Source organism: Monodelphis domestica, chromosome 7, assembly GCF_027887165.1.
Source record: "Monodelphis domestica isolate mMonDom1 chromosome 7, mMonDom1.pri, whole genome shotgun sequence".
Classification (NCBI taxonomy): domain Eukaryota; kingdom Metazoa; phylum Chordata; class Mammalia; order Didelphimorphia; family Didelphidae; genus Monodelphis; species Monodelphis domestica.
The window spans coordinates 55021942-55044447 of NC_077233.1; the positions used below are offsets into that span (position 1 = coordinate 55021942).

The 22506-nt window shown below is 41.1% G+C and overlaps 1 long non-coding RNA gene across 1 annotated transcript; it reads right to left on the reverse strand.

Annotated features, from left to right (window-relative positions):
- Positions 1-14588: 14588 nt before the first annotated feature.
- Positions 14589-22234, reverse strand: LOC107649665 (uncharacterized). The gene is made up of 4 exons (XR_001623683.2): positions 21814-22234; positions 17276-17373; positions 15554-15768; positions 14589-14954 (listed from the first exon to the last, which is right to left on the reverse strand). It is a non-coding gene; the product is annotated as an uncharacterized LOC107649665 (long non-coding RNA).
- Positions 22235-22506: the final 272 nt, after the last annotated feature.

The following is a 22506-nucleotide window of genomic DNA, read 5'->3' on the forward strand; positions in this document are numbered from 1 at the left end:
CTTCAGAGCATCAGAAATATTATGTTTCTGTTTGGCTTACTGCAGGGTGATAAAAAACCTTCTAATTGGTTGCTGTGCCAGAAAAGGGCAGGCATACAAAAGGCTTCAAAAGATAGAAACTCTCCCTTCCCTGGTGGCAATGGAGGCAACATGTTATAAGCCTCCAGATGGAGAAAGAGGAAGCAATGGAAACTTCAGCTGCTTTATCTCCCCACCCAGCCAGCATGTGGCCGTGAAAGCATGGTGCCACCTTGGTTTTTGTTTCTGTCAAGATAGCTAGATGGTGCAATGTAGAGCTCAATCAACTTGGAGTTAGAAGGACTTGAGATCACAGTCAGCTTCAGATACTTGGTAGCTATGTGTCTCTGGCCAAACCACTTCACCTCTATTTGCCTCAATTGCCTTAACTGTAAAATGGGATTAATAAAAACTACCTACATCTCAGAGTTGTTGTGAGGATCATATGAAGGAATTTTTTAACCTCTTATCTTTTGTCTTAGAATCAATTCCAAGGCAGAAGAACTGTAAGGGCAAAGCAATTGGGGTTAAGTGACTTGTCCAGGGTCACACAGCTGAGATAATATTTGTAAAGCACTTATCAGTGCCTGGTATATAGTAGATACTATATAAATGCATATTTCTTTCCTCCTTCCCTTCCCTATCATATGAATACTTCCCTGACCTTTTGGGAATGATTATTAGAGGTGGACCTGATCTGGTTATAACCTTATGCACTTCAAAAAGTCAGAAGTACCACCAGTCAATAGGAGAGTCTGCCCATGTCTTCAATACCTGAGCTTGGTGAGGAGCCAGCTCTGAGGAATAATCTTCTTGACTCAGTCCAACAGTGGATTGCCCTGACAACTGAGATACCATGTGCAGCAACCAGGAGAGTGATTCATCCATCACCTCTGCTCCACCTGAAGTAAACTCAACATTGTGGGCTGGGAGGGGGTGTTTTCCTATTTTAGTATTTTTATATCTTCCCATTAGGTATGCCTTTATTTATTTATTTTTTAACATATAGTTTACTTTCACAATTGCACACAACAACACTTTTCAACATACATTTCCCAAAATTATAAGTTTTAAATTGTCTTCCTCCCTCCCTTTCTTCCTTCTTCCTTGAGATGGTAAACAATTTGATCTGGGTTATACATGTATTATCATGCAAAACTCATTTCCATGTCAGTCATTGTTCCAAGAGAATATTCATATAAAACCAAAAGAGTATGCTTTTGTAAAAAATCCAACTGATGGTTAAAGGAGAAATCAACTGGTCAAACTGATACTGAGTCATCAATTGAGTAGGTGATATTAGGGAGATATTATTAACTGATCAAATGATATTGGGGATCACATGCTAGATTGATCATGAGTGATAATATTAGAAACTCAGCTTTCCCCTGTTTCTCAGGATTTCCCCTGAGGTCCCTTGAGAAGTAGTTAGTTGAGCTCTGGATACTAGGGTGGCCATTGGAGTAGGATTGGGAGAATGAGTCTAGAGGGAATGTATTACAGCTTCTACATGGGATGCTAATTCCCACCTCCATTCCTCTACAAAGTCAGTCTCCCATACCAGGAATGTATTCCCTCTTCACCTTTAGCTCACAGAATCTTTCATTTCCTTCAAAACTCAGCTCATATTTATTCCCCAAAGAGTAAATATACCAGTACCCAATGGGTATGCTTTCTCGATCCCCTAGTAGTCAACATTCCTTCAAGTATATATTCATCTTTTTCCATATGGTATTCCCTAGGAGAACTGAAGTTCTCTTGAAATGGAGACTAGGTTTCATTTTGTCTTTCTAACTCCAATGCCTTGACCACAGCTAGTGTTTAACCAGTGTTTCTAGGCTTGGATAGCCTTTGAGAGTTTTTACAATGGAAAACTTCATCACCATGTGGCCAACTTGGTGACAAGGCTCTCAGAACTGGGGCAGGCTTCTCTTCAGATACAGGATATCCAGTCCTTTGCCAGCCCAAGCTTGCCTTGCACTAGAATAGCCTTTGAGAACCAAGGATCACCTTCATACCACAATAACATTAGATTATGACATTTGTGGACCTTTTTACCCCTATCTATCAGCATCAGATTAGAGGAAACTATAGTAAGAGTGCAGGCAGGAGGAGCAGTGAATCTCTCCTGTCTGAAGTAATTTTCTATTATTATTAGATTGTCAGATCTTGTAGGACAGAGATTACTGCTTTTTCTCCCTTTGTATCTCCAGTGCTTAGCACAGTGCCTGATCCATAAATGAATGCTTAATAAATGCTTTTGGGTTGATTGATAGATATGGTGGATACTTGGGCATTACAGAAGCATAGAGCTGTGCATAGTCTAGAGAGAAACCTGTAAGGAATCTAGAGAACAGGAAGAGGAATCAGGAAGTACAAGAGAGAAACAGATTAATCTGCTAGTATTTTTTGTTTTGTTTTGTTTTTTAAGATTGTGGTAGTGGTAGTGAATATATTGTTGTTATTGTTGAGTTGTTTCAGTTTTGTCTGACTCTTCCTGACCCCGTTTGGAGTTTGGAGTTTGGAGATTGGAGTGGTTTGCCTTATCCTTCTCAGTCTCATTTGAAAGATGAGGAAACTGAGGCAAACAGGGTTAAGTGACTTGCTCAGGGACACACAATGAGTAAGTGTCTGAGGCCAGATTTGAACTTGCAAAGAAGAGCCTTCCAGACTCTAGGTCTAGTGCTCTATCCCCTGCACCACCTTGTTACAAGAATAATGAAGAGCTTATAAATATAGCTGGAAAGTACTTAAGATTCCATTTTTACAGATGAGGAAATTGAGGCCCAGGAAGGACAAATAAGTAGTAAATTGCAGAGATAGGATTCAAATTCAATGTCTTTTAACTCTAAGTTCAAGGTTCTCTCTACTTCTCCCATGTTGATTATGATTAATGGCCTAAGGAGAGGATATAGCCAGGTTCTGCTCTGATTCAAACAACCTGCTAGACTGGTCAATGGACAAAGGCCAACACACGTTTCAGGAATCAGCAAAAGTTACTGTCATGAAATTAGCACTATGGGAAGCAATGTGGGTGAAGAATGAAAAGTGTGGCAATAAATTATTAGGGACTCGGGACTGACAAAGATGAATGCCTTTCAGCTGATAAAGTTTGCTAAGATTGAGCAGCCAGAGTCCAAGTTTCTCTTTCTAGAGAATACTATGAAAAATGCGATATTTTCCTTCTGATCATTTAAAAGATAGTCATGGCTATGATAGTGACATCTCATTATTGTTTAAACATCTTGGCTGGAGAACTGATTGTGGAAAAAAAAAAACATGGACAGAAAATGTTCCTGCCTTCATCATTGGACCCAATTAGTTTCTGTGACTCATAAGTTTTCAGCCAAAAAAAAAATCTGAATATAAAAGCTTTGCTTGATTTTCAAAGAACTTTTAAAATGTCTTTCATCCTGCCTCATGTAGGTTGTTAAAATATGGGCCATAAATTTTTCTGGGTGGCAGAATCTAGTTAAAGCAAATATTAAATCATCTCTAATCTTCATTGAAATGATACTCTACTTATATCAGAGTCATCTTAGGACTTCTAATCCACCAGTTTGCAGAGTGAAGAGTTGAGCCACATTTTACCAGGGATCAACATCTTAAGCTAATAGCATCAGCCAATAGGGTAGGAAAGTTCTTTTGGGTAATGGGCAATGAGGGAGGCAGGGAGCTTTTCTGTTGCTTGGAATTTCATATCAGGAAGTTACAAAGATGGAAGTCACTTAATAATCATTCAATCCAGCTACTTTGTTTTGACAAATTGTTTGGTTGTTTTCAGAAGTGTCCACTCTTTGCATTCCCATTTGGTGTTTTCTTGGAAAAGACACAGAAGTAGTTTGCCATGTCCTTTTCTGCTTCATTTTACATACAAGGAAACTGAGGTGAATGAGGTGAAGTAACTTGATCAGGGTCACATAGTGTCTAAGGCCAGATTTGATATAGAAGTGTCTAAGACCAGATTTGATCTCAGGAAGATGAATCTTCCCAAATCCAAGCCTTTCACTCTGTCCATTGTACCATCTTGCTGCCCCTACTATTATAGCTATTAAGTAATAGAATTGGGAATAGGCCCTAGGTTACTACAATTTAGTTTTCTTTTCTACTTTTCTTCACCCCCTAGTTCTTTGTTTATTCCATTAATGGCATCCCTTGTGAAATAAGCAGAGAAGGTCTTATTACAACTATTTTATAGTTTAGAAGACTGTCTCAAAAAAAGATTAAATGATTTATCTGATGTTGTATAGGTAGTGAATGATGGAGGAAATGAGCAAAGCCCAGATCTTCATACCCTACACATTTCTGTGTAGATTAAAGGATACATAACACCACCTACTACCTTTTGTGCTCTTCCTCAGGGCAATTTGAGTGAAACATAATGGGGAAGAGAGTTTAGAAGCTCCCAATTCAGGTAAATTGTACTCTATGTAATCTGATTCTATAGCCTTTCATTATGAATCACTCCATATTGTTATAATCTTCCTTGGGGCAGGGGAGCAGGAATAAACAGTCTCCCAAACCACCAATCCGTATACACAAGTTCCCAGGCTGTTTCCTGATGCTCTCAAATATCACTCTTACCACCTTCCCCCATCCCCATGGAACTGCAGATATTTGTTTCCCTTTACCAATATGGTGGGATGGGGAGCCATGCAGAAAAAGTCACACCTGTTTTTCCCTTTTCTTTTCTCATCCCACAGCATCTCAAGTCCCTATCTTGGACAGATACCTTCTTAAGACTGGTTGGAATCAGCCAAACTGACTTCTCCCCTGGATTTATGCAGAGAATATTGGCATATTGAATTGGCAGATGAGGCCAAAATGAAAATAACTTTTATCACTCCAGATGGTTTAAAAAAATCAGTTTGTAGGCCTTTCCTTTTAGATTAAGAAATGTCCTGGCTTCCTTCCAAAGATTGTTGAACAACCTATTAAATGGGTTAGGCTCAATTGCAACTGAAGGGATGAATAACCCAGATAGATTTAGGCATGTTGTAGATATCTCATCTTCCTGTACTTGGTATTGGGCATCCTGTAAATAGCAGGACTAAACATAAAGATTGAGGTATGTCTAGGTAGGGTTTACTTGAAGTTGTACGTTAAAGAGAATGGCTTTTTATAATCTCCTTATAAACATTTTACCATTCAAAAATCTATTCATTTCCTCTTGTGAGAGCCACCAAGTAAATGGTGATGTCCTAGTTCCATCTTTGTAGTCTAATAACTCAGTTTCCAATAAATGTAGACATTCAAATTAGACTGCTTTCTCACTTCTTTTTATACACATATTTTTAAAAAAATTAACTTAAAAATTTTCAATTACATTCAGAAACAATTTTTGACAATTGTTTTCTAACATTCTGTGGTTCAGATTCTCTCTGTCCCTCCCTCTGTCCCTTTCCCCTCTCTCTAAGATGGTAAATAGTCTGATTCAAGTTATACTGGTGCTTTCATGCAATATAAGTTTCCATATTCTCCATGCCATGATAGAAAACACATATCACACATATGTTCACATATTTTAATACTAAAATATTACTCCTTAAAACATCTTAGTATATTTGGGGCAGCTGAATATCTCAGTGGATTGAGAGCCAGGTCCTGGGTTCAAATCTGGCCTCAGACATTTCCTAGTTGTGTGACCCTGGGCAAGTCACTTAACCCCCATTTCCCAGCCCTTACCACTCTTCTACCTTGGAACCCATACATAGTATTATTTCTAAGACAGAAGGTAAGGGTTTTAAAAGAAAACATCTTCGTAGAAGCATTAATCATTATAAAGTCATATAATAACAGATAACAATATAATCTATAGAAACAAAATAACATTTCTATAGTCCTTTAAGTTTTACAAAATGTTTTATATACATACATTATCTCAATGGATGCTTATAACCTTCCCTGTAAAGTAGGTGCTATCATTACCCACCATTTTACAGATGAGAAAACTGAAGCATGGAGCAATTAAGTTCCTTAAGTTCCTCAAAACTATTGTGCCTGAGACAAGATTCAATCTCAGGTCTTCTTAAACTCCAAATCCAGAACTCTGCCCAATATGATGTCTAACTGCCCCAAGGTATGCAAATATTGTATTAAAATAAAACAAAATGTAAATAAATACCTAGGCACAATTTGGTAATTCCCCCCTTCAGTGAAATGGTTCCTAGCCAGATTTTCCTTCTGAAGGAAGACAGAAGGATCTAGAAGCACTGATGGATGCATGAGTGTAGCCCCTACAAAGACACAAAAGGAAATTGGACGATCCCAAGTATTCTCTCATCTAACTTATTCATGATTGGTGTATTGAAAAGAAATCTTGTGGAGTGTGTTTGTGTGGGTCTGTAGGTATATTTGAAAAATTCTCCTGCTCATTTCTTTTTCTTTTTCTTTTTTTTTAAACCCTTGCCTTCTTTCTTAGAATCACTACTGTATTGGTTCCAAGGCAGAAGAGTGGTAAGGGCTAGGCAATGGGGGTTAAGTGACTTGCCCAGGGTCACACAGATGGGAAGTGTATGAGGCCAGATTTGAACCTAGGACCTCCCATCTCTAGGCTTGGTTCTCAATCACTGAGCCACCCAGCTGCCCCTCTGCTCATTTCTTAAGCTCAACTTAGATTTATATCTAGTTCTTTGTGAAAATTAAAGACAATATAAATGTCATCATCATTGTTGTTGTTCTTCCAGAACAGTGGATAAAAAGCTGGGTCTGGAGTCAGGAAGATCCAAGTTCAAGTGTGACCTCATATATTCTGTGATCTGTGTCATTCTGTGACCCTCAGGAAGTCATTGAACCTCTCCCTCAGTTTCCTCTACTATAAAATGGGACCAAGGATAGCATCTATTACGCAACTTTTCCAAGAGGATCAAAAGGGATAATATTCATAAAGTGCTTAGTTAGCATTGTGTATGGCATAGAGTAGGTGCTTAGTAAATGCTTGTATACCTCACTTTCAGGTTTGCAAAGCATTTTGCGCACATGTAGGTTACTTTAGGAAAGGATCTATGACTATTACATAAACCCAAAAGGGAATCTAAGAATCGAATTAGAGACTATCAAGTTGTTTAGAAGGAAATGGACAGGAAGCAGATGCCAAGTAAGTAGGAAAGGATCAGAAGAAATAAACAAAAGGAGAGATTAGACAGACCATCGATAATACACTGACCTACAAGGATTCCGATCAATGGAGAGGGATGAGCAGGAGGCAGATTCTATATAGGCAGACCAAGGAGAGGAACATATCTACAGTAGAGGCATGATGGAGAGGTAGGACTATTGATTGAAGACTAGAGGCTAATTGTTGCTAGAGACCTTGGTACAATGTTCTATGTGAGCAGATGGAGTTGGCATGTATGGGCTGGGGGGCAGAGAGAAGCAGGGTAGCTGTTGTGGCTCGTTATGGTGGAGAAGTAAGAATCACCTAACAGCTTCTAGCAAACAACTCTGTCTTACCACCCCTGGACCTTTCTTGAAGTTATATGTTCTTGGGGCTTGTCTCGGTCTTTCTGGACTTCAAGTTAGTTTAACATCCAAAGTCCTTTTAGGTGCTTTCTTCAAATGCCAGAGGGTTTTTCTCCATTACAAGCTGCTAAAGTTAATTAGAGGAACAGTCATAGAAGGTCTTCCTGACCAGCCGGAAGGTCCTTGTCATAATAAGTTAACATTTCTAAAATTCTTTAGGTGTAGGAAATATTTTCTTTATAGGTAGGTACCAAAAAAGGTTTTCTCTTATTTTGACAGATTAGGAAATTGAGGTGCAAAAGAAGGTAAGAAATATGACTGTGATTACATGACAAGGCAGTAAAATAGTGAGCCTTGAAGTCAGAAAAATGTAGGTTCTAGTCCTGCCTCTGATACGCATTGATCCTGGACAAATCACTTAACATCCAGTGTTCCAGGCAACTCCTTTAAATTATAGGCTTCAGAGAAGGTGCTGATCTGAATTGAGGAAAGGAGTTGCCTCTCTGGGAAGTCTCTAAACCAATGTAATCACAGATCCATTCAGTTCCTGTACTACTAAGTATCAGACAAACTTTAAGCCCAGATTTCCTGTGTCTACTAGATTGGAACCCTGTTTGGTGATGAGGATCCCTTTTTTTCTACTCCTCTCTGATAATGTATTCCTTTCTTGGTTTAGAAGGTCTTCTTTTCCTTTTTCAGGAAGAGTTTGTTCACTCTCAAGCCATCTAGGCCAACGTTTATCTTCAGTTCTGACTTTCTCCCTTGATCATGGGGGAATGATCCTTCTGTTATTAGAAAAATCTATATTAAAAAATAAAGCGTTCCCACTCATTCTGCTTTGCCAAGAGGCAAGAAAAGATGTAAGGAGCCATTTTGGAAAACAATTTGTATTAATGTGATAAAGTCATTAAACTGTTCATATCATTTGATCCACTCCAAAGAGATCAAAGACGGAACAAAATGCTTCATTTCTACTAATAGATTCATAGCAGTGCTTTTTAGGTTAGAAAAACACTGGAAACCAAATAGGAACTTATTAGCTGGGGAATGGCTGAAAATTCTGTGGAATCCAAAAGCAAAGGAAACTAGGTAATCCAGGGCAGAGTTCTGGACCAGGAGCCAGGACGTCCTTAGTTCAAATTCTGTCATTGTAAATGAGCAATGTGTTTAGCAAATGACTCCAAAAAAACAGGACGCAGCTTTGAATTGAATCCAAATTCTTACAATTTCGTCCATTACTTTCTTACTAGCTATGTGACCCTGTGCAAGTCATTTAATTTCCCTTTGCCTCAGTTTCCTCTTCTGTGAAATGGAAAAATAACTATAGAACCTAGCCCTCCTCCCTCATTGTTGTATCAGATGAGTTAGTGATTGTAAAGAGCTTAGCATAGAGTGCCTGGCAAATAGAACTATGTAACTATGTTACTATTATTAGTGTGCTATAAGAAATAGTGACTATGATAAGGAACTTAAACATGGGAAAATATCTGTAAACTGATGCTGAGTGAAGTGAACAACCAGGAGAACATAAATCATGACTATACTAAAGTAAATGAGCCCAACACTAAGAGGAAGTTGGACTCATTAATTGTAATAATTGATCTCTGTTCCAGAGAGGAGACGATGGTAAACACTCGCTTAATTCTGGTAAAGAGGTGGAGGGCCAAGGATGCAGAGTCCTAGGTACACTACCAAATAGAGTGTGGTGCCTGATGGTTTCGAATGACTGTTTTTCTTTGTTACAAAGGAAGCTTTCAATAGTGTGTGTGTGTGTGTGTGTGTGTGGTGGAGAGATGTCTGGAAATGTGGCATAGAGGAGTGTGTGTCTAGCTAATGGCTCTAAAAACAGGACACAGTTTTTAATTGAATCCAAATGATTAAAATTTCTGATTATTTTGTAAGTCTAGACCATCAACCAAACAAATATTTCAAGCTCCGATTTGTAATGTTTGCCAATATCCAAGGTATAAATGCTCATAACTGAAAATTTAACAATCAGTTTTTCCAGCACACACTTGGATGGGCAGCAGGGCAGGGCAGAGTAGGATCATAGCTATGATTTGGAAAGGAATTCAGAGGTTATCTAGTAAAACCCCATTATTTTGCAGATGGGGACTCTGAGGCTGAAAAGGAAAATGACTTACCTAAGGTCACACTTGTGGTAGGTAACTGAGCCAAGAATGAAGTCTAGGTCCTCTGATTCTAAGTCTATCACTCCTTCCAATATACTGTGCTTTCATCAGAGGAAGCTGCCTGGAGAATCATATCTTAGAAATGTGTGGGTTTTAAAATTAATAATCAGTAAATAAATATTCTATTTTATAAAGTTTTATTAATAATAACTAAAATAAAAGAACTGCCTGACTTCAGCCTGGTCACAGGTCCAAGAGAGAGAGACTAGGGAGGAATTATAGTCACTTAAATATAATCACACAAAATGCAGGGATGCAGGAAAAGGGAATTTTGGGAAATACTAAGGGACTTCTGGGGGATGAAGTCCAAAGGCTCAGAATCTCCATTTCTACATATGAAAAGGAATTCAGTGGCGTTGGAGTTTGCCCTCCCAATTTTTGACATTGGACTTTGAGGACTGAAAGAAAGAGTGAGGCCACTGATGTTGTACAATTCTGCCTCATTGAAATCCAACTCAAGCACAAGTTAAGATATTACCCACCAATGTCTTTGGTCTTCTTTGGAAATGAAGGCTGAAGAGGGCAGCGAGTTGGCTCAGTGGGTAGAGAGCCAGATCTGGAGACAGGGGGTCCTGGGTTCAAATGTGACCGCAAACATTTCCTAGCTGTGTGACCCTGGACAAGTCACTTAACCCCCATTGCTTAGCCCTTACCACTCTTCTGCCTTGGATCCAATGATGAGTATTGGTCCTAAGACAGAAGGTAAGAGTTAAAAAAAAAGGAAAAAAGAAACAGAAGGATGAACAACAATCCTTCTATGACACTACTAAGGAGGTCTGGCTCCAGAGTCAGAAAGACCTGAATTTGAGTCCTACCTCTCTCTAATGAACATTAAGAATGTGACCATAAGCAAGTCATTATTCCATTCAGTTTTCCAAGATTTTTTCCCTTAAAGAGGATCTGCATATGCTGAGGGTGTAGCCATACTGACAGTTTTCCCCCCAAATTGATGAAATCACAGGTTTGGGCCAAACTGTAAAACATTTTGTTATTTTTAAATTCTTTTAATTCATTAAAATTTTGAATATCAACTCCAAACTTTTATTTTAATAAATTTATTATCATATACTTAGATTTGAAATGTTTATTTTAATAAGCTTATTAAAATAAATTTACGTCATTAAGATTCCTTTAAAAATTTATTGAAATTTACTTTAAGTAAACTTATTCGATATTTTAGTAAAATATTTAAATATGGAATATTTACAACAAATATAAAATTAATATCAAATTTTAAATTAAAATGAACTTTCAAAATATTTTTATTTAGAAATAAAATAAAAATAAACAGAAGAGGCTAGCAGGGTTTTAAGTGAAAAATAGAAAGTGGTTCCTCATTAGGGACACAGATTGGAAAGTAGAAGGATTAATTATCCCTCCATGGAAAGAAACTACTAGATAAAACTAAGGAAATGCCAGAGAATCAGAAGAATTCTGATATAAACTTAGAGATTAATGTCTTCAGTGTGGGACTATCACCAGGTCTTTAGCACAAAAGACCCAAATGAAAATCTATAGAGAGTCTCTAGGCTCTAGAGACATCTAACTGGGCTGATGGGTGCTGGCAAGAACAAAAGGATTTAGGTAATAGCAGAGGCCTGAGATACAGAAGTGGGACTGGGAGATACTGAGATAGTTGCTTGCTTAAGTCAAAACCTCTTTTTTTTCCCCCATGAGGAGAAATGCTTTCATCCTTCTGAATTTAAGTGTCTAAATAAATTAGCGTATAATTCAATATTATTTTCATGTGGTTTGGTTGGGAAAGGGAGGAGCATTCTCTTTCCAGCCAAGTCTGGACATCATCATTGACTTTTCCCTCTTCCTGACCTCTCCCCACCCTCCCATAGTCCACCACTAGCCTGGTTTTGCCTGTTCCATTGCCATCACATATCCTACATCTACTTCTTTCTCCCCATCACATGGCTACTACCTCGTTAGGTCTCTCATTACCTTTTGCTTAGACTATAATGACAGTCTTCTATCTTTTCTCCTTGGTTCTAGCCTCTCCCCTTCTCCAAGCCATTTTTCACATGGCAACCAACATAATCTTCCCAAAGCCAGCTTGCTTTTCTGCTCAAAAAGCTGTAGTTTTTGCCTAAAGCAGAGATGTCAACCCATTGCCTGCCTAGAGTGGGGTGAGAGGGGGTACTTTCATTCCCCAACACTGCTGGGTATGCTTGGAATCAGATGAAAATATATTTGGGAAATATTTAACAAAATAAATAAAAGTATAATAAAATGTAGATAATGTTATTATATGGTTTTCTGAATCAGTATGTTCAAAAACTACTCTACAGTATAAAATAAAACTCTTTAGCTTGGCATTCAAGGTCCTCTACAATCTGGTTCCCATCTTCCCTTCGACCTTATTTCATGCTCTTCCCTTTCCCAGACTCTGTATTTTAGACAAACTAAAACTAACTGTTCCTGAACTTGACATTCCATTTTCAGCCTCTAATTTTTCACTAAAGTCACACCTTATAACTGGAATGCTCAACCTCCTTGTCTCTTAAACTCTCAGAATCTCTGTCTTCCCTTGAGGTTCAGCTCATAAGTGACCTTCTCTCTCTCTCTCTCCTCTCTCTCTCTCTCTCTCTCTCTCTCTCTCTCTCTCTCTCGCTCTCCTCTCTCTCTCTCTCTCTCGCTCTCTCTCTCTCTCTCTCTCTCTCTCTCTCTCTCTCGCTCTCTCGCTCTCCGCTCTCTCTCTCTCTCGCTCTCTCGCTCTCTCGCTCTCTCTCTCTCCTCTCTCTCTCTCTCTCTCTCTCTCTCTCTCTCTCTCTCTCTCTCTCTCTCTCTCTCTCTCTCTCCCTTCCCTTCCATCTTAGAAGCAATACTAAGTGTTGGTTCCAAGGCAGAAGGGCTAAGCAATTGGGAAGTGCCTGAGGCCAGAGAACCCAGGACCTCCAGTCTCTAGGTCTGGCTATCTATCCAATGAGCCACTTAGCTCTCCCTTGACATTCTCTATTAATGCTTCCTCCATTTCCTTAGTTTTAAATGCTTTCTTCCCATTTAATAGAGGCAGGATGGTCCCTGCACTATCTTTAGACTCAGGACACTGAATTCAAATGTCTTTTCAGTCACTTACTCTCTATATAGCTTTGGGAATGCCCCCTAATCTTCCCAGACCTCTGTTTTCTCACCTGTAAAATGATTTCTTGATATCTGTTATTTTAACTTCACTTTTATTTACAAATATTTGCCTCTCCTGTCTCTCCCAAAAGCCCTTCTCTGTAACAAGAATTTTTTTTATTTTATAGTATTTTATTTGATCATTTCCATGCATTATTCATTAAGACAAAGATCATTTTTTTCCTCCCCCCCCCACCCCCCCCCCCCGTAGCCGACGCACGATTCCACTGGGTATCACATGTGTTCTTGATTCGAACCCATTGCTTTGTTGATAATATTTGCATTAGAGTGTTCGTTTAGAGTCTCTCCTCTGTCATGTCCCCTCAACCACTGTATTCAGGCTGTTGCTTTTCCTCGGTGTTTCCACTCCCATAGTTTATCCTTTGCTTATGGATAGTGTTTTTTCTCCTGGATCCCTGCAAGTTGTTCAGGGACATTACACCACCACTAGTGGAGAAGTCCATTACGTTCGATTATACCACAGTGTATTAGTCTCTGTGTACAATGTTCTCCTGATTCTGCTCCTCTAACTCTGCATCACTTCCTGGAGGTTGTTCCAGTCTCCATGGAACTTCTCCACTTTATTATTCCTTTTAGCACAATAGTATTCCATCACCAACGTATACCACAATTTGCTCAGCCATTCCCCAATTGAAGGGCATCCCCTCATTTTCCAGTTTTTGGCCACCACAAAGTGCAGCTATGAATATTTTTGTACAAGTCTTTTTGTTCATTATCTCTGTAACAAAGAATTTTTTAAAAAGAGAAGAAAGAAAAAATCACTTCAGCAAAACCAACAAATATGTCTGTTGAGCCTGGCAAGTATATGTAATATTCCAAACCCATAGCCCCCCTCCCCTACAAAAAAGTTGGAAGATTCATTTCCTTAAGAGTCAAGAATTGTCATTATAATTATATAATTCAGTTAATTGTTTTTCAGTCCTGTCTGATACTTTACGGCTTCCATTTTGGGTTTTCTTGGCAGATACTAGAATGGTTGCCATTTCCTTCTCCAGCTTATTTATCAGATGAGGAAATTGAGGTAAATACGGTTAAGTGACTTGTCCAAGGTCACACAGCTAGCATCTGAGGTAAAATTTGAATTCAAGTCTTCCTGACTCCAGACACATTTTTAAAAAAACAACAACTTGCCTTTCATCTAAGAATCAATACTGTGTATTGGTTCCAAGGCAGAAGAGTGGTAAGGGCTAGGCAGTGGGGGTTAAGTGACTTGTCCAGGTCATACAGCTAGGAAGTATCTGAGGTAATATTTGCACCTAGGGCCTCTCTCAATCCCCTCAGTCACCCAGCTGCCCCCCCAGGACTAAGTATTCTGTCATCCACTGAGACACCTAGCTGGTTTCTTTCTTTTTTCCCCTCCTTTTTATTTCTTGTACATGAGTCATCTTATATGTTGCTCTCCTGCTTCTTCTTGCTTTATTCAGTGAAACTGTAGATGACTTCTAAGATTCCTTTTAGATTTATTGTACCCGGGTGACACTGAGCTGTATATATGTGATATTCCTCTTTCTCAGTGCCATACAAGCTTATTGAGGGAAAGGGCCATTTTATTTTGTTGTAGCTCTAGGACCTAGCATGATGCTTTTTATATGATAGGTGACTAATGAAGATTTGCTCAATTGAATTAAGCATCTTTAAAAAATTGGATTTTTATTTCTATCTCTTATTTTTACACTACCCACACTGCACCCTGTATTCCTGCCTCTCTCTTTCGGAGAACCATCCTATATAACAATGAATTTTTAAAAAGGAGAAGAAAGAAAAAAATCCAGCAGACAGTCACCTTTAATGTGTTATGTATGTAATTTTCCCTGCTCATGGCTCTCCACCTCTTCTAAGGAACAGAGGGAGGCGTCTGTTTATTTTCCTTCCTTGGGACCAAGCTTGGCCATTATAATTGATAACCTGCAGGTTTAATTGTTTGGCTGTTCTTCCTTCATTTTCCATTGTTGTGGTCATTGTGTGTATTGTTTTCTTGAATTGTTGAATCAGGTCTCCAAAGCTTTTCAGCCTTCCAGAATTCCCTGTGAAAGTGTATGTGTGCCTAAGAGGGAACCCATAATACCTCAGGAAGTGATTGAGGCAGACACTTAAGAGCCAAGTTCTGGAGGACTGGGGCCAAGAGGACAGACCCTGAGAAGGGAAGTGGGGGGACAAGCCAGTTAGTCTTTGCCAATTGATAATTTTCCTGAGGCTAGCCCTGTATTCTCTGTCTCTCTCTCTCTCTCCCCCCTTCTCTGTCTCTGTCTCTGTGTGTCTCTCTGTCTCTGTCTGTCTGTCTGTCTGTCTGTCTCTCCATGTCTCTGTCTCTGTCTCTCTCCTTTAGTCATGCTGGAGACTAGAACCAGTTAAGCAAACGCACTTTCAGGTTTCCCCAATGGATGTCTACAGTCTGAATTGCCCAAGGAAGCCACTTTACCCCCAAGAAACACCCTGAAATCTCTTCTCCTGCCCCATGATTGGCTATTGATAACCCTGACAGGTGGGCACAAATAGGGGGGCGGCTTTCTTTTCTTTCCTTGTTCCTCCCCACTAGGTCCCCAGCTCTGCAGAGCATCCCCAGGTAGGTTCCTAGTTCTGTTTCCCAGCCTGACTACTGTTGCTGCTCCATTGTAAGGGTTTGCTGGCTATTTATGCTAGAGCTGTTGCTTCAAGTGGGAGGAGCTCCTGCCAGATGGAGCTTTTAGTTGCCAGGTCTGGGGTTCCGCTCAGTCCCTGCGGGCTGCACACACCAGAATTTTCCTCTCTGTGCTGATTGTTGTCCTGCTCATCTGGTTGAAGTCCCCAGGTTGGGTCTGTGGCTCCCCGGGAAGATGGTCATTGGCAGATCTGTCTCTGTGGCAGTCTCAGCTAGATGGCGTGGAGGTGGAACCCTTTTGCAGACAGGGAAGCCTTTGGGCTCTGTTCTGGCTGTCTGGATCCACTGGATAGAGGCCGCGAGCTTTCTCTGGAACAAAAATGCCCCCATGATCAGTTGCTGATTTCTCACCAATTGCAAGAGATGGAACACGTTTCCTCCTGGAGGACAGTGGAGATGGTTCCCATCTCTGAGCAAGGACACTCATATGATTGCTTGTCACAGCTTTCCCTCTGACTCACTGTGTGGCCTTGAACAAGACACTTCATTTATCTTGAACTCAGTTTCCTCATTTGTCAAACTAAGTGTTTGGATCTGAGTTCGAAAGCCCCTGGGACTTTAGGGAGTTTACACTTAGAAATCTTAATGTGCTCCATATGTAATTTTCTACTTTTATGACAAGACTTGGGATTCATTGGTATTCTCCTGCCATGGAAATTCCCTTTTTCAATGCAGGTCAGCATCTGCTCTGCAATTTATGATATTAGATAGGTGACAAATGCCAAGCCAGGCCTACATTTTTCTTTGGAGAAGTAGTATGTTATAATCCATAGCAAGATGGCAACAAAGTCAGAAAGACCCGAGTTCCAGTCCTATCTTTGGCATATACTTTCTGTATGACCCTGGGTAAGTCACAATCCCTCAGTGCTATAATATGACATATATGTGAATGATTAGATTGCTATATTCCTCCTAGCATCAAATAAAGACAAACTATTTTTGAACTGCCCCCTCCTAGAATAAGAGACCTTTAGAATTAGAAGGACAGCTAGGTGGCACAGTGGAAAGAATGCTAGGTCTGGAGTCAGGAAGACTCTTCTTGAGTTCAGATCTGGCTTCGGATACTTACTAGATATGTGACTCTGGAGAAGTCACTTAACCCTGTTTGCCTCAGTTTCCTCATCTGTATAACAAGCTGGAGAAGGAAATGGCAAACTACTCCAGTGTCTGCCATGAAAATCCCAAATGGGGTCATGAAACGTTAGAAACAACTGAAGTGACTAAACCAACAAACAGAAGAGCTCCTCACCTTGACATGCTGGCAAAAAATCCTACCTTGAATGATAGGAAAAAATGGGGCTGTTCAGCCCCTTAAAAGACCTTTAGCCCATGGACTGGAGACATAAGGCCAGACTCAGTTTAGAGCTGTCTGAGGTGGCCTGAGGACATTCAGTGTGGAATCACTGAAGAGAACTGGGCTAGACAGTCAGGCCAGAGGAGATCTGAGACATGAAGATGCTGGCAGAGGGTCAAGGGCCTCACTGTCGTGTAGCAGCTTAGAAAGGAGCAGATGCTGTTTGTGAAATGAGTTAAGGCATTATCCCCGACATTGGAAGATGGGAGGGGGGCTGGGGGGCGGAGGGAGGGCTGGGGCGAGGATCTAGCAGGGAAAGACGACTGGGTGACTCAGAGCTGTTCAGAGAGAGGCGACAGCACAGCCAGCTCAGTGGGTGCATCCATCCTGCGTGCTTGGGAAACAGCATGATGGCTGGGCTAGGGTGGGAGGGATGGTAAGGAGAGGGGGAGCTGGGAAACAGCAAGATGGCTGGGGTGGGGTAGGAGGGATGGCAAGGAGAGGAGGAGCTGCTTGTCTCACCCTCGAGAGAGGATGCTAGCTCAGCCGACAGTCAGGTGTTTGACCTTGGGCTGTGATTCTCTGGGCTCCTCCAGGCTTCAGGTCTCTGGAGTGAGCTGCTGTAGAGGAGGAAACCAAAGCAATCTGCTTAAGAGCCGGACCAGGCACCCAGGAGATGCTAGGGAAACCTCCCCAGAGGGAACCGATGGAGGAAATTGCCAGAGGAGGTGTTGCCCCCTGGGGGAGAGCGGGGAAGGAGGGGAAAGACAGAAAAGCTTCCAGGAGATGAGGAGCCTTCTTTTCTTTCCTAGTGGGGCTCGGTGTTCGAGAGAGAAGTAGACCACGTGCCTAAAGGACACACCACCGGTCTGAGTCTCCACTGCTCTGAAATGCCCACCCCCCGGGAGGTAGCTCCCCAGGTCAATGAGATCTGACTTGGTGGATCTGGGGAGAGACGACAGTCAGTGGCTCCCTGATATCTTGAGTCAAGTTTAAATTCCTTTAAAGGATTGGGGATAGGGCAGCATCCTCCCCGTCCAGCCTTCTCTTTCCCTTCTATGTTCAGCTCTTCTGGACTATTCACTTGCCTAGCCCTGATCATGACCTGCCTTCTCTCATTTCCATACTTTTGTTCAGGGCATTCCTTATGCCTGGGATTCTCTTCCCCCTTTTTGCCTGCTAATTTCTAACTATCCTTTAAAGACCAGTTGGAATATTAGCTGTTTCAGGAGACCTTCCCTTATTCTTTCTCTCACTTTGGACTTATTGTGTGCCCTTCTCTAATGCCCTTCTGTAAGGGTATATTTTGGTGCAGCTAGGTGGTGGATAGAATATGCTTGGAATCAGGAAGACTCAGAGTCTTCTTGACGTTGGATCTGGCCTCAGACACTTTCTAGCTGTGTGACCCTGGGCAAGCCACTTTACTGTATTTGCCTCAGTTTCTTCATCTATAAAATGAGCTGGAGAAGGAAATGGCAAACCGAGCTAGGATTTCTGCCAAGAAAATCCCAAATGGGGGCATGAAGAATCAGATATTTTGTTGTAGCTATGTAAGGTTTACAAAGCACCATGGGAAGTGCTAGCCACGTGATCAACAAGCATTTTACAGAAGAGGAAACTGAGTTCTGGAGAGGGTAGATGACAACCCCACAACTAGGAAGCATTAGGAGCACAGATAATAAGTATCTGAGCCAGGATTTGAATCCAGTTCTTCCCATCTCCAAGTCCAGCACTACCTATTGCCCCAGAGGATGAATTAAGTGGTAAGATATAGTATGAACCATCACCCCAGTTTATCACTACATTAAAAACATCCTTTCTTTCCTTTATAAGTCACATCCCAAGTTCCTAACTACTCACCGTAAAAAGGGTGGGAGGGTTAAATGGATGGAGTGGTGTGTTTGCCACCAGGAAGCCCTCTGAGATGGGGGGTGGTGGGAGTGCAGGAGGGATCCTAGGCAACTTCTTTGGCCCTTTCTCTCTGGCATCCTACTTTCAATTTCCATTCTATTCAGCTATTATCTATTAAGCACCTACTATGGTCAAAGACAAAAACCAAACAGTCCTTTGCCCTTAAAGGTCTTAGATGTTAATAAGAGGATACAGCACATAAACACCCAAGTGTACCACAAACAAGGCCATTTGGGGAAGTGCTAACAACTGGGGTGGGGGAAATCAAGGGAGGCTTTGGGGAAGAGATGACACAAGCTGAACTCTAATTCTTATGACTCCTTCCTCAATGGCAGAGTTTCAGGGAAAGGTGCTAATAGTATAAACAACCCCTTTTTTGGTGCCAGTGATGAGGAGGATATGGCAGTGGGAATGGCTTAGAAACTGACTAAGTGGGGCAGCTAGGTAGCAAAGTGGATAGAGCACCAGGATCTGGGTTCAAATTTGACCTCTGATACTTCCTAGTTGTGTGACCCTGGACAAGTCAATTAACTCTGATTTCCTAGTCTTTGCTGCTCTTCTGTCTTAGAATGAAAGGTTTAAAGTAAAGGCTTTTAAACAAACAAATTGATCAAGTAAGAGTTTAGGATTGACTTATTGACCACTACGAATTTGACTGAGACGCCTTCCTTAGACGTGAGAATTAATCTTTCTCATTTTACAAATAGTCAAGGTCTGGTCATATGTGGAATCAGAGGTCTAAAGCCAAGACTTGGACACTGGTCTTGAAGTAAAAGCCTCCCATTGCAATTTGTAAACCTGGTAGTGCTTGTAAATATAAACGATTATGGTCAAATTGGCATGTGCTACAGCTCCCACTAACGTCCTATGCTGGCACCTCCTTGGGGGTATTGAGGGGACTCTGCACTCTTGGAGGCAATATCAGTGAAGTGTAAACTCTGGAAAGGCTTACACATTGGGAAAGTTCAAATACAGGCTTGTAAATGATCCATATGGCTGTTGCCTGAAGACCAGCTTTAATTAAGCCTTGATAAACTCATCACCAGAAGATGATGAATTGTTTTTGGCTGTAGTATCTCCTGAAACCATTGACTGTGGAATTGGTGGAAGAAGCCTGCCATGGTGATGGAAACACATGCCCATGAAGTATTGAGCAAATAAGGCATTGTTGAAATATTGGCTGTAATTATGAAGCAAACTTGGAGTCGACTGACCACTTCAGGAGGGCAAGTGGTAAAGTAGGATATCACTTATTCCCATGCCTATCACCATATCCTCTGGGGAGGAACATGACGACTGGAGTTACTTAGATTAGACACCTGTAAGGTCTCTAGATGGGACCTCAGAGGCCCTCTAGTCCTGCCATGTAATTTTCTAAATGAAGAAGTTGGGGCCAGAGAAGTTAAATGACTTTGGCCAAGGTCACACAGGGAGTAGGCATTAGTAGCAGAATTAGAACCCATGCCCATTGATGCCTGTTAACTTGACATTGCCTTGTAACTTAACTATTTCACATCTTTAGAGGAAAGGGTTCTAGATTTGGAATCAGAGAGCAGTGGTTTAGATTCTTCTTAGAAGTAATTTTGAGAAGTTTCCTCAAATCTAAGATCTTATAGTTCGAAGTCACCATGTCCCTCTGAGTCTCAGCTTCCTCACCTGGAAAATGAAAAGGTTAGGTACCATGATTTCTTTTTTTTTTTTTTTTTTAAATATATTTTATTTGATCATTTCCAAGCATTATTCGTTAAAGACAAAGATCATTTTCTTTTCCTCCCCCCCACCCCCCATAGCCGACGCGTAAGTCCACTGGGCATTAGATGTTTTCTTGATTTGAACCCATTGCTTTGTTGATAGTATTTGCATTAGAGTGTTCATTTAGAGTCTATCCTCTGTCATGTCCCCTCAACCTCTGTATTCAGGCAGTTGCTTTTTCTCGGTGTTTCCACTCCCATAGTTTATCCTTTGCTTATGAATGGTGTTTTTTTTCTCCTGGATCCCTGAAAGTTGTTCAGGGACATTACACCGCCCCTAATGGAGAAGTCCATTACGTTCGATTATACCACAGTGTATTAGTCTCTGTGTACAATGTTCTCCTGGTTCTGCTCCTCTCGCTCTGCATCACTTCCTGGAGGTTGTTCCAGTCTCCATGGAACTTCTCCACTTTATTATTCCTTTGAGCACAATAGTATTCCATCACCAACATATACCACAGTTTGTTCAGCCATTCCCCAATTGATGGGCATCCCCTCGTTTTCCAGTTTTGGGCCACCACAAAGAGTGCAGCTATGAATATTTTTGTACAAGTCTTTGTGTCCATTATCTCTTTGGGGGTACCATGATTTCTAAGGTCTTTTACAGCTCAAAATCCAAGATGAAAGTGAATAGCTAGTAATTACGTTATGCTTCAACATATTGCATAGCACTTTACATGAATTATTTCATTTTATTCTCATAACAACCCTGGGAGATAGGCTCTATTATTATCTCATTTTATAGATGAGGATGGTGAGACCCAGAGAAGTAAAATAATAATAATGATAATAATAATTTACATGTATTTATTTACTTACTAAGTGCTTTACAAATATTATCTCATTTAATCTTCACAAAACCCTGGAAGGTAGGTGCTATTATTATTGACATTTTACAGATGAAGAAACTGAGGCAAGCAGGGATTAAATGAATTGCATGGGGTCATATAGCTAGTATCTGAGGTCAGATATGAGCTCAGGTCTTCCTGACTCCAGGCTCAGAATTCTATCCACTGCACTGCCTAAGATCCTATGATCCTTTCATTTCTCCTCGCTGGCTTCAATTTTCTTATCTGCAAAATGAGGGGGTTGGAATAATTTCTCTCTAATGTTCTTTTCAGGTCTAAATCCTATGATCTATGATGGTAGAGTAAGCTCCTGGATGGTGTGAGACATCTTTGCTTCTCTTACAACATTAGACACAGGTCTGAGCATGTTTGAACAAATGAATGAAATAAATTATTTATCCACTCCAAGAACAAAGCAGAAGTGCATTGTCATGTTGTAAACATCGCTGCAAGAGACAAATAAACAGCCCTCCTGGAAGGATAGTTGAAAAACCATGGTCCTGGGAGACATTTTCCTTTATATCATGGAGAGAGGGTGCATTGTCAGCACCTGTCCAGGGTGGGGGCTTGAAGCTCAATTGAGGCTCAATTGCCATCCCAGAACAGAGTCCCTGCAGCTGTGCCTTTCATTGAAGACACTAGGAAACCAGCTTGGTTACTTCCTTCTGTGTTTCCCAGGTGGGGGAAGCCCACTACACCCTGCTCCTGCGTGTAATGGAGATGCTTCTTTCCTCCCATTCCCATCACCATGGCAATGGCTCATACAGCTGCAGCCTGTAAGAGGCAGGGGCTGCTCTACTGGGAGGAATGGTCTTGGCCAGGACCTCTTTCACAGCAGGATTATTTCTGCCTAGAGACTGAGCCCCATATTCGAAATTTGGCTTTTGGGGTCCCTGCTACAGGAGGGATCCATGAGCAGAGGGGAAGGGCAGGGGAGAGACAGAGAGAGAGAGAGAGAGAGAGAGAGAGAGAGAGAGGGAGAGGGAGAGGGAGAGGGAGAGGGAGAGGGAGAGGGAGAGGGAGAGGGAGAGGGAGAGGGAGAGGGAGAGGGAGAGGGAGAGGGAGAGGGAGAGGGAGAGGGAGAGGGAGAGGGAGAGGGAGAGGGAGAGAGATGGAGAGAGGGGGCAGATATAAAGACAGAGAGAGACAGATATTGAGAGAGATATTAAGAGGGAGCAGAGAGAGAGAATGGGAGAGAGGGAGAGAGATAGAGAGAGGGAAGAAAGAGATTGAGAGAGAGATT